Source organism: Micromys minutus (genome assembly GCF_963924665.1).
Source record: "Micromys minutus genome assembly, chromosome: 23".
NCBI lineage: Eukaryota > Metazoa > Chordata > Mammalia > Rodentia > Muridae > Micromys > Micromys minutus.
Window position 1 is genome coordinate 47764834 of NC_137958.1, and position 17609 is coordinate 47782442.

Consider the following 17609-nt stretch of genomic DNA (forward strand, 5'->3'; position numbering starts at 1 on the left):
TCTGATGGTGTCAGTATTGTGAAATTTCCTTGGAACTAGTGGGCATGTCAATTGGTTTTACCACTGTTCAGTTCTTTGTGAAATGCTATTGTTGAAGTCTTACAGGTGCACCTTTCCTGTCATGTCTAAAAGCTTAGAAGGCCCTTTCCCACAACAGGCCTGGTAGGCCTCTGCCTGTTATAATGCCTCCTCTCCTTGCCTGTGATTTTTCCTAAGCTTTAGACGGTAGTGCTACATGGAGCTGTGACACTTGGGGTTAGGTACCCCTATGACATTCTCTCCATTTACACCAGATGTGACTATAGGTCATAGCTTGTATCTGATGGAAAATGGGAGCTTCGTAAGCTCTCTGTGGGTACAGGCATCATGACCGCGAACGCTAAGGAGTGTGATGGTCATCAGATTTCCACTGACCTCCGACCCTGCTCGAGTACATTTATTTGAAGGAAAAGTCTGAAGATTCAAGATTCTTGTGGTTCTTACAAAAATAAAAGTCGTTCAGAAAAGTTTACTAGTTACATACAAGGAGATAGCTTATTTAAAGGAAATATAGATGAGCTTGGAGATACACCAGACTTACCTTTTGTCCTGGCTCTAAGAGAAAAAGAACAAAAGAAAAGAGAGTAGCTGCCTGACCTTCTGTGGGTCACTAACAGATACCCATAGTTTTTCCAACTTTACCTGATGGCAGGCTTTTCTTGCTCTTGTAGTCTTCCTCAGAAAAAGCCTATCTGAAACAGTTCCTCTTCGTTTCCACACTAATTGGCTGCTCATATATCCCAGTCTTAATGTTTCAGAATCCTGTACCTATTCTCCTATCCAGATCCTAAAAGCTGTACAAACTCAGATGTCTGTCTATCATCAACAAAACTTTGATGCAAAGCTCTGTGTGTCCTGGAGAGCATTTTAGAGGATTACCCTTGCTGCAATATCCACCCAGTCCAGCCTGCACACAATCATTCTCAATCTGAACATGTGGTGGCTTTGTCATTTATTCCTGCTCCATATATCACAAGGACTCAGCAATGCTGTTGCAGTAAAAGTCCAAGTCTTAAATCGTCTAAAAGGTAGCATATGATCTGACCCATCTTCTGGTTTGACATGCTATTCACTCACTCCAGATATATCAACAGCTTTGATTAGGTGGTACATAAAACACTAAAATAGTGTTTCCTGTCTAACTCAAGTATTTCAAAAATATAATTTCAAAGGAGTCAAACTATTTAAAATCCAACACAAAATTCTGCTTTCATTTTCTTTATCTCCAATCTTTAATGAGCTTCAACATAGGGGGGAAATGAGTGATTTCACTGTATTTTACAATACAGTGTAAATTCCACTACAGCAAAGACTGTGCACTTCTTCACTTGGTAGGTAATGGATACTTGATGAGTAGTTACCTAAGACAAGATGCCTAATATAGCAGTCATTTCATTTACACTTAGTCCACAGCCTGGCAAAACATGTTATCACTTCCCATTTACCAATTGTTAAAAACTGTCAGTAGAATGGGTGCAGAGACGCACAAGTGTGCTTATGTGTGACTATAATTCACAGACAGATTGCTCACATATGCCCAAGAAATAGAGAAAGAAAATAGTATCACCTTATAAACAACAACATTATATATACACACACACCCATATATATATATATATATATGGGTGTGTGTGTGTGTGTGTGTGTGTGTGTGTATGGGTGTGTTTGTGTGTGTGTGTGTGTGTGTGTGTGTGTGTGTGTGTGTGTGTGTGTGTGTGATTTCTCATGAATTATATAAAAGCATACTATGGTCTATAAATGATTCCAAGACCATATTTTGAGGCACATGAAAAATGAGAGAGACACCTTTAATAATAATAATTCGGGACATCTAAATTTTTAAAACTTAAGTTAATATGAATGAAGCCTTTTCAGTTATAAATTAATATGTTTCATTTATGTTTCTGTACTTATATCATATCTTTTCAGAGGATATTCCTTCATTGCCCAGGAGAAATTAACCTTGGATGGCTGAACTCAAACAGTGTTCCTGCCTTACACACACACTCTCTCTCTCTCTCTCTCTCTCTCTCTCTCTCTCTCTCTCTCTCTCTCTCTCTCTTTCTCTCTCACTCTCACTCTCTCTCCCTCTGTGTGTGTATGTGTGTGTGTGTGTGTGTGTGTGTGTGTGTGTGTGTGTGTGTGTGTGTACATGATGTCTGGGCATAGGAATTGGTTTTCTCCTCCTACCTTTACTTGGGTTCTAGGCATAAAACTAGGAAAATCCATCTCAATAGAGGTAACTTTGATTAAATTATTAAAAGATATATACTCAGATATGCAAAATGTAATAAAATTGTTTTAAGTCTTTTGATGGTTGGACCAGAAAATGTTTTTTAGCTAAACTGATTTAAAGTTAAAAACAAAATTTCCCAACAGTGCTATTGTGTGCAAAAATTATGTCTCTATTTCTGTGTTAGAGATGCAGAATGAATACAATGAGGAGGGAAAATAAACTGGGCTTAGCCAAAGACCAGACAGTTTTATGTCTCCCAGTAGAAGCACTGTATTTTGATACCTATGTTGCATTCAATTTATACACTGAACAAAGAAGTCTTAGCTTTATTGAGGTAACAAATAGTTAAAAAAATAGCAAGTTTGGGGAGAAACATTGTATACAACTTAATACATTCATGAATGCAGCACTACCTATAGAAACAAGAAATCAAGAGCTAGGGAAATCATTATTATTGCTAAATATAAAGACATAGATCACAGGGTATTCTGAGAGATATTTTAACTTAACACTGTGGAACTAATATTTATTCCACAATCTGTGAATCCCTTTCATTGGCATGTCTTAAGTCCTGTGTCACTAAATGGCACCCTGAAAATTCTGCATGTATACAGTCCTCCTTCTATTTAATTTTAGACTTAAAAAGTAGCGTTGAATGGTGATCATATTCTAAAAGTCAAAACACTCAGGAGCAGGGGGCAATTTGTTAGCCTGAAAATTTTCACTTTCTTCCCTGAATTTTTGAGTGATCAAAATTTGGGATAATTTTATAAACTTTATAAAGAGTAATTTTGGATAATGGAAAGCTTATTAAGAGTTTGTATGATTTGAAGGTTCATCATGATTATTTGGAATAATTGGGAACCATTTGTATTGTGTTTTTGTACCATTGTCAAAACTTTGCTCTATTAGTTTAACCTTGACACACCTCTATTCATTATCCTCACACAATCTCACAGGAGGCTCGAAAATTACTGAGACTCCCTTAATGAAAATGAAAGTAGTTTGCTCATTTTTTCTCTAGCATGAAGCAACAATATCAGTGTCTAGAAGGAAGTCTTAATCTCCCCACAGCCTGGTCATGATAGACCGTGTTGACAAAAATGATGGGACTGAGTGCATTCTATTAATTACAGAGTGAAATCTTAGTAATCGTCTCCCGTGTTTATATCAACGGTTAAACAAAATCAGTTAAGAATGTCTTCCCCTGTGATCAGAGAACAATAGGGGTGATTGCCATGTAATCACGTTACATGTTAGAGAATATTCCAAGCAAAATGTTGGGGTTTGGCCCAGACAAAGGAATAAAGTATGTGGAGAAAAACAATTCATTTGATATTACTATTTATTTTCCCTTTTATGTAATGCAAATAGTATAAATGACTTTAGAGGTGGGTACATTAGACCAAATTCATCTCCTTTCTTTGTCACTTTGTTACAAAGAACTCACTTCATGTCTGACTGGGTGATGAGCAAGATAAAAATTAAAAGCAAAATCCAGCCCCCTACAAATTGAGGGCAGTGGTCAGTCATTAATTAAACTTTCTCCAAACCTCATTGACCTCAAAATTTTTACAGATACACAACAGCATATTTTCTTAATTTTACTTTTTGCTTTTTTAGTGATAGGAGCAAAACACAGTTTTACTTAGGAAGAATGCCTTGGAATTCAAAAATAAAAAAGACTATTTACCCACTACTAATCTGCACGTGTAGATTGTATAGATCTATTGGATATAGAGAAATATAAAAATAATATAATGTGCCTAGGAAACATAGCCTACACATCCACATCCACCTGTGAGCGATGGCTTGCTGTGCCTATATCTCTAGTTTTGATGTATATGTATAAATTCAGCCCTCCTATTTCAGGGGTGTATTAGATATTTCCAATTAGAGGTTTAGATGTTTTCCCCTGCCGTAACAATGAGAACTACAATACTGATTTAATAAACTCTAACATTTCTCCTTTCGTATGCTCATCATCTCTATCAGTGGAACCCCTTCACGTAGTCATTTACGCTACTTTGGACCGAGTGCTATGCCCTAGACAAACGTGGAAGCCTGGGTATTGAGAGAATTGAAGGGGAGCTTTAGGAAGGTAACATGAGGTACAGCCTTCACGGTGAGAACTGAGCTCTTGTCAAAACAAAGGAGTGATTCCTGTCTGAGGCATGTGAGGATACAAGAAAAAGATAGTTATCAAGAGCCAAGTCCTCACTGATCACCAGATATGCCACTGCTTGGATCTCTGACTCTCCAGCTTCCAGAATTACGATGATTATGTGGTCCTTGTATAAGTGCCCCTGTTTTCGCTATTTATGATGTCAAATAGCTGTAGATATGATAGAGAACCTAAAGCACCTTGAAGTCTTTTCACTTGACATATCCACAGGGATTGATATGTTGATCTTAAGACTCCATTTTGCTGTCTTGGAATGAGAAATTGCTAACCATATTCACTAACCCATTTATCCTTCATGGGCACCAAAACCTTAGCATCCTCCGAGAGCTTCCCCACATCCATGCTTAACCATTTATATCTAATTCTCCATTTAGGAGCAGACTTATTCTTTGAAAGTGTAATCATCAGGTGTCACTTTACCTGGCAATAAGAAAAATATTTTCCATTTACACTAAGTTAAAAATAGCATGGCCTCTGACTAGCTCCCTCAATTCTTTTTGCTAAATAGTCCTTGTTGTGGTTTTATTTTTTGAAATAATGTAGACACATAACCTGAAATTCTCTTCTCACAAACCCCTTTAACTCATTTCCTTCTACCTATTGCTGAAGTCGCCTGATCAGACTCCACTGGCCCATGATTTACTCTTTTCCATTTAGTATTTTGAATTTGTTTTAGAGCAACTAGGTAACTGCATAATACTGTAAAAGAAAATGGGAAAGGACACATACATTCCCGTTAATAAGAGTCAAAGTTTTATTTTTCATTTCACACTTGTATACAAGAACACCAAAGACTGCATATAGACAAAAAGCATGTCAGGTATGCATCGCATTCATAGGAGAACGTTGCTGGTGTTCTGTTTTTTGGACTGCTATTAACTCTTGACTAGAAGTGAGCTCTACCGCACCAGAGATTGTTTTTACTTATCATTTGGAAAGACCTATAGATACCTAGTACATATTAGTTGATTTAATAAATGTTTTGGTGGGCAGTCCTGCTCCCAAGTTAGAAGATTGTAAGAACTTGTTTGCTACTTGTCTGGATGATCAATACTCAGTCCCAGTGATGTTGAGACACAAACATGTTATCTGAGCTTTTCTAGCTGATAGAGTTAAACATGCTCGTAAGAGGTGAGCAGATGGGAGACCTTGTTCCTTGGGTTCCATGGACACAGAGGGAAGGTCAACTCAGACAGAAGGTCAATTTTGCCTGTTTATGGTCCTTGCTTAAATCAAATTTCTACCCGAGCAATGGTCAAGATAGAAAAATATTAAGAAGTTGGATATGTTGAATATGTTACTGAATAACAGATGTGAAACAGGACTTTCTATCCCATTTCAGATTTTTAAAGAAATGTTCTCAGATTGTGTCTGTTCAGTGTAATGTTGGTTATGGCCTTTATTATTTTGAACTATACTCCCTTTATTCCTAATCACTCTAGGACTTTCATAATGAGGACATGTCTAACTTTTCTAAATGCTTTTCCTGAACCTATCTATGAGATTATGTGAGATTTGTCATTATATTTATTTATATAATGTATTACATTTACTGACTTGTGTATGCTAATCAAATCTTGCTTCTCTGTGATGAAGTTCAATTGATCATGATTTTGATTATTTTTAAAAACATGTTCTTGAATTTTATTTGCAAGTTTTTTAGTACAAATTTTTGCATGTGTCCATCAGAAAAAGTTTTCTATAGTTCTTTTGGGGAGTAGGGGGTGTGTCTTTATCCAGTTTGCATAGCAGGCTCATTATACTTTCACAGGATGAATTTGGCAGTATTCCATTCCTTCTGTTTTGTGGAACAATTTGAGAAGCATTTGTTTTTGGTATTCATTGACTTTGATTAAGTCACCAGTGGCAGGGAGAGAAAAAAAGTATTTTATCTAAACTTATAAGATAACAAGACATATAATATTGCACTTTGTAATTTATTTTAAACCATGAATATTGCATTTTGATGTTACTTATAAGCAAAATATCTTTCCCATCATGGCTTTAAGATCTGATTTACTCATTAAAAAAACCTACATACAGCATTCTTCCAGTCAAAAGTCCCTCCCAGAAAATATTACTAAAAAAATCAGCCTTTCAATTCTTGAGATAGCTAAATCCATGTAGATAGTATATTATATTTCTATCAGTTAACTATATAATTTGAGGATTACATTTATATACAGAAAACAAATTAAATATTAGCGTATTGACTACACTGCAAAAGACACACGAAAGTGGACTGTGTGACAAATGTTGAGTGGCTCCAGCAGGTGCCTTAAACATGGAGCCAATACATACAAGCTCTTGAAGAGCCCACAGAGAAGGGTTATTTTCACGAGTACATGGAGAAGAGTTGAGCAGAGTCATTTTCTTCCTTGAATAAGGTGTAGAGGGCAAGTGTAGATCATTGAAGCCAGGCATCTGCAGGCAAAAACAATTGGTACAATTATCCATCACTTTCTTCCAAATTCTCCTGAGGCCAGCTCTGATGTTAGAATTCGTATCCACATCCCAGCAAGCAGAAACCATCAAACAAACTATCAGACACTACAAAAGTGCCATCACCAAATTTTGACTTTGCTTTAGTTACAGAAATCACCAGTAAAACATGAAACCAATTTTCACATGCTAGAGAGCAATTTTTCAAAGTAATATAACAAATGCCTTAAAATGAGTCACAGACACTGCAAAAGAAGAAAAAGGAGAAGAAAAAGAGGAGGAAGAGGAAGAGGAGGAAGAGGAGGAGGAGGAAGAGGAGGAGGAGGAAGAGGAGGAGGAGGAAGAGGAGGAAGCAGCAGTAGCAATGGAGCTATCAAAGAACTGGAGTAAGCATAAATTCACTCCAATGTCTAAATGAAATGGAAATATTTAAGAAATAATTATTGCTTAATTGTAAATTAATGGCAAATATAACTCAACATAAAATGCGAATAACTGTAGGTAATGTGAAGGACAGCGAAAGATTTCTTTAAAAAAAAAACAGTTCCTTAGAAAGATCAGTTTTTAAACTGCAAAGGAGATGGAAATGAAGTCTATGCTCTCTTTTACAAAAATATGAAATACAGTTATTATCCTAGATGAGGTTCGTGATCCGAGACTTTAAAGACCATCAAACAGCCATATGCACATGCAGGAGATCAGAGGGGAGGTGATGCTGATGTCGCCTCTTTTAGGCTTTATGCATGGGAGGGTCCTCTCTGCAGAGAAGCCGCTGCCTTGATTACCCACGCTTCTGTAAGTAACGTCCTTGCTGCAGTAAGCTCAACAGCCAAGTTGGTTCACTTGATTCAAAAACAAAAACAAATAAGCTAAATGACTAAATAAACATTGAACCATTTTAAGATCAAAGACTAAGACTGTTCACAGTTATCCAAAACCTTGCAGGTTGCTAGAGGGGCTGATTTCCGCAGGAAATCACGGTGGATGCCATGCAGTAAAATTACAATAACGGGCACCTTTGCCCTCATTACCGAGAGTGGAGGCTTTGCAGACAGCCTTCCTGATCTTTACGATGTTCCAAAGTCATTGGAATTAAAGAAAACAAAATTGTGTGTGTTCCACTTTTGCAACAAAGAAGTTAATTATCCTCTTGTACCTGTCACCTGAGAGCTCTGTTTGCATCTTTTCCACACTAAGCTCTAAAAGAAATCAACAGAGTAATCAAACCAAACAACCTCAACATGAGACAAACAACACCAAACAGTGGCAAGAGAGAACTTCTCCCGCTGAAAAATATGATTGGTGAAGGGGAATGATGTCAAAAATAATATTTATGAAAAGCTTAAAATAAAGATGACCATTGAAATATTGTAGTGTGGAGTACATGAAAATTTTGGTTGTGGGTTTTCTCAGGGTGTCAAGTAGCTTGACTCTTCTTTTACTATGGGACATCATCCTGTTACTAAAAGAAATTGCTGAGACAATTGCTTTATACCAAAACAAGTGTTACTTTGGCTCATGGTTTTGGAGGTCAGTTCATAACCAACCAGCTCTATTGGCACTGAGCTGTGGTATGGTGATCAGTGCCTGGGAAAATAGTCATTAAATTTATGACTAAGAATAAAAGAATGAGAAAGACTACACAGTTCCAGAATTCCCTGGGAGGATATTTTTAATGGACTTGAGGCAATGACTTTCAGAACTTTTACTGCTTCCCAATAGTTACTGACATGATGGAGGTTTTTCTGTTGTTGTTATTGTTGTGTTTTTCAAGACAGGGTTTCTCTGTATACTCTTGGCTGTCCTAGAACTCATTCTGTATACCAAGTTGCTCTCAAGCTCAGAGATTCATGAGTCTCTGCTTTCCCAGTGCGAGAATCAAAAGCGTGCATTACATCACTATCACAATTAGTCTATAAACTCTATCTATATCTACGTCTCCATCTACACCTATATCTATCTATAAACTATATTTCTATATCAGAAATATATATATATATATATATAGTATATATATATATATATTGTTAAGATACATTATTACCATGGCAACTCTTATGAAGAAAAACATTTGATTGGGGCTGGCTTACAGTTTCAGAGGTTTAGATCATTGTAGTTATGGTAGGAAGCATGGTGGCCTGCAGACAGACATGGTGCTAGGGAAGGAGCTGAGAGTTCTACACCTGGATCCTCAGGAAGCAGGAAGAGAGTTGCCTTGAGCTTCTGAAACCTCAAAGCTAATTTCCTAATGACACAAACCAACTCCAATGAGGCTGTACCTCCTAATCGTTCCAAGCCCCGTGAACCAGCCCTTCAAACACATGAGTCTATGGAAGTCATTCCTTCAAATACCCACGACATAGCAATACATTATTAAATCAAGGAGTCCTTGGAAGTGCCAGGCATTGTTGCAAATAGAAATGTTAACACAGTTAAAATTCATCAAATTCCTATAGATGGTGCTGTTCGTATTCTCGTTTGTAGATAACTAAACTGAGCTGCACTGTGGACATTAGATTTGCCCCAAATTGGACTCAGGTGATAAAGAGCTGAGTTGAGATCTGAATTTACAAAATGTAAGTCTAGAAAATGCTTTCCAACAAAGTTTAGTAATTAATTGTTCTGTCAGTTATATCTTTGCTCGAGAATACATTTTGATTAAAACACATTTTCTTAGTATTAATGGAAAACCTCAATGTTATTTCTAGTTTTGATTAAAATCTTTGACAGTGTCATTTAACACTTTTGTTGCTTATTTTTGGAAATTTGTTTTTCATTCATTTTTATTTGTTAGAGAATTTTCTGTCTGTAGTTGTAGCTAAGTAGTGCATAAGAATCACCAAGAAATGAAAGTGACTTAATAAAAATATTTGTAACTGAAATAGAGCATTTCTCCTCTAGAACAAAGATGGAAGCACTTAAGTATTTTTAAGTCAACATTTTATGAAATAGAGAAAATTCATATACTCCTGTGTGGGGTGGTTCTGAACTTCTACCTTTACAGCAATTCACAAGGAGCTAAGGGGAAGGTGTTGGTGTAGACTGAAGACTTCTCTCTTTGAAATCCAGGAAACTTACTTTGCTACTTGAAACCCATGGTCTCAGATTGACAAGACATAAAAATCAATGGTGAGAACAGCAAGATTTCAGTGAAACTGAAGTTAATAGTCTGAAAAGTGAAGCTATGTTTAAATGAAAATAGAATCATAAAACTCCTCATTTTATCTTTGCACCCATTGTCTTAGTCTGCTCTTTAATGTGTTCTTTTTCAATGTGTAGAAGAATGTCTGTTAGGCAAATCTTACCACCAGTGCAACCATGTAAATATATAACAATGTCCATACATCCTACTTGGACCTTATGTTGTGATTGTAGTTACTAGTTTATGCGATAATTCTTAAGAATTACCTGAAAACTAACATTTAAGTCTTGATATCTAAAAAGTTAAGTCACCATGCTCAAAATCTGTATAGATTGACACAAAAACGAGGTTTTGCCACATTTTTCAACCCTTACATTGGCTATCCTATTCACCTTCACAAAAGAATTTTGGCAAACACTGTAGGATCCTGTTTCACATTGTTTGGGAAAGAATGGTATTTTTTTCTTTACCAATATCTGACTGGATCTTTTGTAACTTTAATGAAAACCTTGACGCTTATTTTATAGTGTTGCTATTTTCCGTCAAACAATTCAAAGCAAGTTCTTAAGTAATGGGTGCTGTAAAAAACAAATAAGCTCCTAAAACAGATCTGATAAAATCTGATAAAATCATGCCCAAACACCTACTATTCTGAATAAATTGTAGCTAAAATCACACACACACACACACACACACACACACACACACACACACACACACATGCATACACACTTATGAAAAATAATGAAAATTTCGCATGTCAAATAGAAAAGCAGCAAGAACACAAGTTGGTGCTGTTTATCCACAGTGCTGGAAGACCTGACTTTTCATTTTTAGGTAAAGACAAAGGCTTTTAGCATTCTGCAGCAGTTGAAACACAAACTTCTAATAAAGGCAGCTACTCTAGCCTTTATTATAAAGGACTGCAAAGGCTTCCAGTGACCAAACACAGACACTAAATATATCTCTGATCATATAAAGGAATTTTCACAAGAATTTAAAAATTTGTCATTCATGAGTTTCAGGTCCAATCTTAAACTGTTTGTATGTGTGAGTTATTTATATATGAACATTAATATAAAAATATAAATGCTGATATGATTCCTAAAGCTGTAAGTATAGGTATAGAGGTAAGAGAACAGAAATGAATGTCCAGGAGTTAACTCTTACAGGTAAATTTAAGACAAGTTATCCCTCAGAAATCCCCAGGAGATGGAGCTGACAATACTGTATGTGCTATACACTGTATACAATCTGTGCTAAGGGGAAGAAAAGAAAAGGAGGCAGAGGTGGGAGAGAAGAGAAGAGGATAGGGTAGGAAATGATAGAAAGGGAAAGGAGGGGAGGGGGGAGAATGGGAGAGGGGAGGAGAGAGTGTTAGAGGGGACAGAGCTGAGAGAAGGAGCAGGGAAGGGAGGAAACAGGAGAATACAGTAAGTTAGAGAGAAGAGATTCACAACTGTGGAGATTCACTGTGTTCAGGTTCTGCAGGATAGGCTGGGAAGGTACTGACCTAGAGAACAGTTGTAGATTTAAAGGTCAGTCTATTCATTTAAAGCCATTGACTGATCAGGAGAGGCTTACCTACACTCTAGAGGATACTCTGCTTATTAAAAGTCTTTAAAAACATGAGCACTATACTCATATCATTTCTATTCCTTCTTCTTCAATGACCCCCCCCCGACATCTCAAATTATTGACCTCTTGTTATTTAAGTATTATTATTATTAGTGTTGTGTGTGCACGCTCAAGCTTATTGGAAGCACAGAAGATGAGTGTGCACTCTCAGGGTTACTGGGAGCACAGCAGATGTGCATGCACACTCAGGGTTATTGGGAACACAGCAGATGTGCATGCACACTCAGGGTTATTGGGAACACAACAGATGAGTGTGTACACTCAGGGTTACTGGGAGCACAGCAGATGTGCATGCACACTCAGGGTTACTGGGAGCTCAGCAGATGTGCATGCACACTCAGGGTTACTGGGAGCTCAGCAGATGTGCATGCACACTCAGGGTTATTGGGAACACAGCAGATGTGCATGCACACTCAGGGTTATTGGGAACACAACAGATGAGTGTGTACACTCAGGGTTACTGGGAGCACAGCAGATGTGCATGCACACTCAGGGTTACTGGGAGCTCAGCAGATGTGCATGCACACTCAGGGTTATCAGGTTCGTATCCCAGCATTCTGCTACAGTAAAATAGTGCACACACCATTGAGAAAATGTTCAAGAGAATCAAAAGTCAAAATCTTCAAATACTGGTCTCACCAAAATGCACTTTGATGGCAACACACAAAGCAGTATTAGACTAAGTTTTATGGACTAGATAAGAAAAATCACAAAAATAATTAATATACTTAAAATTTGTAGAGAAATAATCTGAAGTCTGATGTCCTACAAAAAGCAATTCCTCTATGTGAGATTGAAGAGGTGTACTTTCAAATGTTGACAGTTTCCATTTAACCTTCCATACAATATATTTCAGTCATATTTTCCTCCCATCACCACCACTGCTTGCCCACTCAATTTCATAATTCTTCTCCACACTTAAAAACAAGACAAAGGATAATAATAATAATAAAAAACTTAACCCCCCAATCACACACACAAACAGGAAACAACCAACAACAAAAAGCAAAAGCCATGGGATGCATGTGTTTGCCAACAGCTGCTGAGCATGCAGGAGTTAACATACCTCTTGCTACTCCTATGGAGAAACTCATTTCCCTTTCCCAGCAGCTGTCAATCACAATCAGCTTCTTGGTTAGGGTTGGAGCCTTGTTTTCATGTACTTGTCTCCATTCTGAGACTTTTATCGACTTTGAACCTGCTCAGATTTTGCGGAGGCTGTCGGCCTCTATGTGTTCATATGTATTGTGTCTGGAAGACACTGCTATCTTGGAATTGGCTACCTCTTCTTCTTTCAGCGTCCCTCCCCTGCAAGGAGAGGAAGAATTTGATACAGACATGTCCTTTTATGACAGACAGGGTGTTGTTTTGTTTATGTTTTGGTTTACTAAGTGAGACAAGATTTCTCTGGCTGTCCTGGAACTCTTTCTGTAGAATAGGCTAGTCTTGAACACAAACATCTGCCTACTCCTACCTCCCCAGTGCTTGGATCAAACCTGTCCATTACTGTATCTGCTTCTTTGTAGTTCTGTTTGTTGTAGTTCTAAAGATCACTTAGAGAACATCTGTAGATTTATGTTAAGGCTGACAGTGGGGAGGTAGGTCAGGGAAAGGTAGAAAGATGGAAGAGGAGCAGAGATTGGGGACAGAGGGGATCAAGATGGAGGTTGAGAAGGGTGATCTGGATTCAGGGGCACTTAACTGGCAATAGGTAGATATGGATATTGTAAGGGATTCCATAGGTCTTTTATCTCACGTTGAAGGGCAGTTCGTATCTAACATCCATCATGCCTACCCAATGACTTACTTCAGGAAGAAGACATCTGTGTTCAGATGTCAGGGCAGGAATCATAAACAGACTTTGCTAAAAAGATGTGCTAAATATGTCACATATGTAAACTAAAACTACTGCACAATTAGTGACTGAGCTTGTGGAATTCAAAAACAAGGTGTGTCTTGGAAATTTCGTTGTTTACTGGAAGAGTAGTGTGAAGACCAGCTATGCAACAATACTTCCTCACCGTAGAGGTACAGGGTGAGTCACTAGGTGACAGACAAACGGAAGTATACCTTCAATAACTCAGAGAAGAGAGACGGGAAAAAATGGTGTAAGTAAAGAAAGCAAAGATGAAGAGAATAGTAAAATAAAGTAGAAGATATTCGGGAGAAGTAAAGCAATTAGAACCACAATAAGGAAGGCGGAATGAACATAACAGCTTAGAGGATTTGCTCAGTGGTGTGAGCTTGGTTAGCACGGGCTTGGTTCTGTTTCTAATACCACAAGTTTACAGACGTGTTTCCTGCTATAAGCTATTTTGAAAGTTTGCACCCTAGTGACAGGATACATTTGAAATAAAAAAAAAAAAGTTGAACATGACAATGACTATGTGCTGGAATGTATGTATATACATAAGTGTACATAATAAGTTTGCAATTCTCAGAAAAATAGTTTTAGGCAGAAAGCCTTATTAAGGTTTAAAAGAATGACATGTTAGAAATGCTAGGAAGATAAAACAAGAGAAAGATATAGAAATTCGTTGCCTATTATTCACACATGTATAATTCTCCAAAGGTTTAACACCAGATTAGACTTATTGAGAAAACTCCTGTTTATTCCCTGACCTCTCCCCTTGAGAATTTAGACCATATTCTTTAACTAAGACTTCCAGGCTTTTTTCCTACTCCTTTGTGCCTCCCTCTGCTGTTGTGTGGAGGTTGTATATTGAGTTAGAGGGAACCTCACAGGAGAGTTGTCTTTTATGTATCTATAAGCAGCATGTGCCCTTACAACTATTATAAATAAATAATTGTCATCACTGGGGATGACATAAAACATAAAAATGTCAACCTTTCAAGGAAAAATGAGTTAGCCTCCTTTCTCTAATTATACCTTAGAGGAGCATTCTTATAAAATTGGAGAAACTTTCAAGAAGTATGTTATTTAAGTTAAAGGAGAGTGAGAAGAAGAAACAGAATGTGATGCTCCCATCTAAGGCACACAATTTTCCTGAATACTAGAAACGTAGATGTTTTTAAATAGCAACCATGTGACTTGCCTCCATCTTGGATGAAAGCAACTATGTGACTGGCAGCCATCTTTATTTTTTATTTTTAAAACAGTAGAATCACATAAAATATGTGGTAGCAAATTAAGATTACCTATGTAATTCTTGCTCCCCCATATAGTCGTTATTTAATTAGTTCCTTTTCCCCTATAGGCTGCACTAGAATATATATTAACTTTGTTCTGGGGGTACTTTTCTCTTACTCCTCAGTTCCCTTTATCCTTCATCAGAAGAACAGGAATCAGAATGTGAAATCTAGTATTTGTATCTCAAAATAGTTAACAAGAACAGAACATGCATATAAATGATTACTTAAGTAATAGGCTGAAGAATGTTCTGGAAAGAGCCAGAAAACTGACACAGAGATGTACTTTGGAAAACTTTTGTCCAGCTTTACCCCATTTGAACAGTTTATGCAGTCCTCCGAGCTTCACAGGGGGAGACTTGGGTCATTTGCCTATTCCTTTGTTAACAATTATTCCCATTTGTGACGAATAAATTTTATACATCTGAGTACCTATTCATTGTCTTTACTTTCTAACACAATGAATGCCTTGTCATGTTTAGAGCCTTCATTTGTAGTTCACAGCTCATAGGTAATATCCTGTAGTGCCAAGCAGAAAACTTATGCTTAGTAATTTTGATTATTAATGAGAGATTCAACATGTAGACTCATGATTGAACTAGGCTTTTACTTGTGCATTTGTAATTGTTTTCACATTATAATGAAGTCATCAGTTGTATATATAGAATTATATTGTACAGAGTAGTCATAAACAGAATTGTTTACTTTTCACATTGAAAAGGATCCTATTCCTGACGGCAGAGTCATGTGTTACTCCTCTGTGGAACAGCAGGGCACTCAGCAGATACTTTGGTCAATGACTGAAGATTCTTAATAGTGTCCCAGAAACATTGCTCATTTGATCAAAGGAAATTTTTATATTTCATAAGTTATTAAATATGGAAAATATTCTTTAAATTCGGAGAGATATGAGGTTTGGTCATTTGCTTGGAGAATAGGATTATGCTTGCATTGTAATTTAAGAACATGTTATCTTAACTTGAGAATTCAACTGTCTATTAACTACTTTTTTTGTTAAAAACATGGTTGACACAGACAAAGGCAAGGCTCTGGAACATTCTTAAAAATGATCATTGAAGCAGAAGTAATTGACTTCATAACACTATAGCCTTCAACTTACCATATACTTGTATGTTTAAGAAAAAATGTAACTTTTTTCTACATACATAATGAAAACATATTTATCCAGAATAAATATGAATTTAAAGGAAAATATTTCCTTTACATAAATCTTTCACTTAAGAAGATGTACATTTAACCAAAAGTGAATAAACACTTAGTGTCTAGAACATAAACTTTTAAATTAGGAATATAGGACTTTGATAGGGGAAATTTATTAAGGTTAAGGGATACATTCCAGGTAACTTAACAGCAGCTTGGTTAAGATGACCACTTGGAATAAAGCAACAATTATAACATTTCTTTGTCTTACTGAGCCTTCTGCTTATCATCGCTCCTACTCAAGATATCTAAAGGCCTACTCAAATTAACAAAACCTGACTTAGAGTTTATGTTTAACTATTTCTTTGCCAACTGTTTTCAACACCAGGCTTCAAGAAATTTCAGCTAAGAAACAACATATGTTTGATAAATAGAGTTTATAAATTCCTCAAGTGTACTCAGGTTAATAGTAACTGAGGAAAAGATAGATGTCTAGGCTCTTGATCTCTGCTAACTTTATTAAGTTTTAGAAACTTATCTAGCCTCATGTCTTTGTTTGCTTTATTAAGCAGTTAGCTATTTTGATAAACTAAGTCATTTAAAAAATCCCTGCAATATTCTATACTATATAAAAGGATAGAGTCCACCAGTTTCTTTGTGGACAGTATTTACGGTTTAAAATTCATTTGGTATTCTCTAGATGCAGCCATATTACATATACTTTTTGCTCATTGTAAAAAAAAAAAAAAAAGCCAAGCACTGAAAATAAAATAAAATAAAATAAAAATAAACAAATAAATAAATAAAATTCATTTGGAAGCTGAGTATCTTTAATTAAATCTTTAACTCAAAAATTTTAAGGTTCAAACTTAACAGAGATAAAGATGTAAAATCCTAATCTTACCAAAGGTACTAATGTGTTGGAAACTGTTAAAGATTATTAAGACCTATAAGTTAGTGGTCCATTATCTCATAAAGGATCAAACTATTTAATGTTCTCCGAACTATACTTAAAGCTAAGCAAAGTTCAAATGTAACTCATTTACAATAGCAAGCTTTATTTAGCTTCTAGTATGTGGTTTTAGGGTTAAAAGAAGGTAACTAAAAACAAGTACAGTTTATTTAAAGCAGGATACCTAATAGATAGTGGTCTCCACACTCGTTGGAGAGCTGTTGAATATGACATATTAAAAAATTTTAAATATGAGGTTGCAAATTTCTTCAGTTCCTTCAGTCCTTTCTCTAACTCCTCCATTATGGTCTGATGGTTGGCTGCAAACATCTTAATGTGTATCAGTATTGCTCTAGCAGAGCCTCTCAGGAGACATCCATATCAGGCTTCTGTCAACAAGCACTTCTTGGCATCCACAATAGTGACTGAGTTTATTGGCTGCATATGGGATAAATCCCTAGGTGGTGCAGTCTCTGGATGGCCTTTCCTTCAGTCTCTGCTTCCTTCTTTGTCCCTGTATTCCTCTTGTGAATATTTTGTTTCCCCTTCTAAGAAGGACTGAAGCATCCACACTTTGGTCTTCCTTCTTCTTGAGCTTTACTTGGTCTGTGAGTTGCATCTTGGGTATTCTGAGCTTTTGGGCTAATATCCACTTATCAATGAG